Source organism: Pteropus vampyrus, unplaced genomic scaffold (genome assembly GCF_000151845.1).
Source record: "Pteropus vampyrus isolate Shadow unplaced genomic scaffold, Pvam_2.0 Scaffold36, whole genome shotgun sequence".
Lineage (NCBI taxonomy): Eukaryota > Metazoa > Chordata > Mammalia > Chiroptera > Pteropodidae > Pteropus > Pteropus vampyrus.
In genome coordinates, this window is record NW_011888817.1 from 12,719,234 (window position 1) to 12,721,566 (window position 2,333).

The following is a 2,333-nucleotide window of genomic DNA, read 5'->3' on the forward strand; positions in this document are numbered from 1 at the left end:
GCAGACTTTACACAAGCCAAGTTCCTGGTGGGGCCTCAGTTTCTCATCTGTAAACTGGGGAGGAGAAAGAAACAGTCTTCAATGCTCTTTCTGAACTCTTGCTTCTCTTATATCATAGGCTCCTAAGGTAAATCCCAGTGTTCATCCTGTCCTCTCAGCAGATAACCTTGTGGGGAGCTAGACACCCCATGCTCATGTGTGGTTTTTGGGAAACCCCTGTTCTAACACAAGCACAAAAGGGCACTCAGTGTCTATGCAGTTGGTTACACACGTATACACATATGCACTAGCTGACCCACACAGGCACACATACGCACCAAGGGACCCAAACATACAAGCAAGCCTGAGCACAAACACATGCATACTCAGAGCTCTCACACATGAGTGCACACACAACCAAAAGGAAAGGTGAAGCCCCGTCACAGTCATGTATGGTCCAAAGGGTATGGGGCACACACAGGTTGGGCACATTTCTGAGACAGTGCTGGAGGTGAAGGGCAGGGAGGGCCCTGCTGGGGCAGAGGATCAAGGGCTACTTTTCTCATCAACAAGTAGGTTTCATGCCAGGGTTTCAGGAACTCCCAGAGGCTGTGACCCAATTCAGACAAGAGTGAGGTTTTGCATAAATGAACCAGGTAATCACATCCCTACTAGGGCTCCCCTAGATTCAGAGACCTGGAGCTGGAGTCCCACAACCTCAGTCCTGGCTGCACCTGCACTAAAGCCTGGCTCGTGCTGTTCCCTCCCACAAAACCGCCCCCTCAGAACTCGGGCCCTGGAGCTCTCCAAGGTGCTGATGGCAGAGGGCAGAGAAAGATTGGCTAAGAGAAGTTATTTTTCTCCTCAACCCCCAGTCATTCTGCAAGATGTGGTGAGGGTGGGGATGTCAGGGGTGTGGGTTGGGTGCAAGCCCCATTGTCTTATCACATACTCTCTCACTCACTGGGTGCCATGCTGGGGGAGTAGGAAGGAGGTGCCAGCTGGAAGCTTCCTAATGACTCGCAGGCTGCTAGGAGGCCCCACAAGGGGGTCAGCGCTGACATCACAGTATCATTAACTGTTTACCCTGAGAAAGTTCACACTTCCGGAGGCCATGCTCGAGCTGTCAAAAACACCGCATGCAGCACTGGCGGCTCTGCCAACTGTGCTCCCCAGAGCCCAGCAAAACAAATATTTAGCAGGTGCCTGGCTCTCGAGCAAACGTGCACACACCTACTCACATGGGGCACAGCATGCCAATACACAGATATGAATATCCACATGCTTACTCTCCAGACACACACGGAGACTCAGAGGCACACATACCGTTGATACACAAACAGATACACACACACACACACATACAAACCCGCTCAGGATAACAGGATAATGTCACATGTGTTGAAAGCTTACTATGTCTCACGCATTATTCCCAAGCGATTAATATGCATCATCTAATCCAACTCTTCTGACAATCCTAAATAATAGGCATTATCATACTCCTGTTTCTCAGATGATAAAATTGAGTCTCCAGCTAGTGCTCTCAACATTCACTACACTGACACACACCTGCCCACCCAAAGGTACAAGCACACGCAGACACACACACACACACATACACACACACACACACACAGACGTGGATACGCAAGTACACAGAGGCAAACTTGCACTCACACGTGTTCACATTCACAGAAACACACACACATACACACAAACGGCACAACCACTTCCCTCCCAGCCCATGTACCCTCTGCCTCAGCAACCCCCCAGGGGCCTGCACACACTGTCCCAGAGAATCAGTTCATGCCCTCTGAGCCCTTTGCCTGCAAGCTGCTCAGCTTCTGGCCAGGCTACCTGGCTGATGTTGATAACAGCATCGGCAGCCCGCAAGAGAGAGTGGGCTTTGATGGAGAACAAGTCCAGATGGTGGCAGTAAGTCCCAGATGTTGTATGGAAATAAACAAGCCTGATGAAATTGGGAGCTTGGCTCCAGCCTGGCCCTGCAGAGTGGTTCTCCCAGAGGCTTGGGCTCTGATGAGGATGCAGCCAGTGTGGCCACTGCCACAGGCCGAGCCTGGCACATGAGCCTGGTAACAGAGGAAAAGGGCTCAGCTCCAGGGTCCAGACTTCTTCAGAGCCCTGAGCAGCTAGCAAAAGGCTACTTGGGTCTTAGCAGCCCAGGAGATGGAAAAAAATGTTCAGTGCTGGTGTGGTGGGAACCTGGCTAAGAAACCCTAAGCATCACCCACAGTCTCAGCCCCCACCATCCTGGCCCACTTGGGCACCCACGGCCTGATCTGTTGACTCCTGGCCTCTCTGAGTGCCCTCTACTGGGAATCATCACTACTGAC

At 51.8% G+C, this 2,333-nt stretch overlaps 1 protein-coding gene across 2 annotated transcripts in view; it reads right to left on the reverse strand.

Annotated features, from left to right (window-relative positions):
- GRIK3 (glutamate ionotropic receptor kainate type subunit 3) overlaps positions 1-2,333 on the reverse strand; it is a 213,468-nt gene that overhangs the window by 100,041 nt on the left and 111,094 nt on the right. The gene's annotated exons all lie outside the window — the stretch shown is intronic.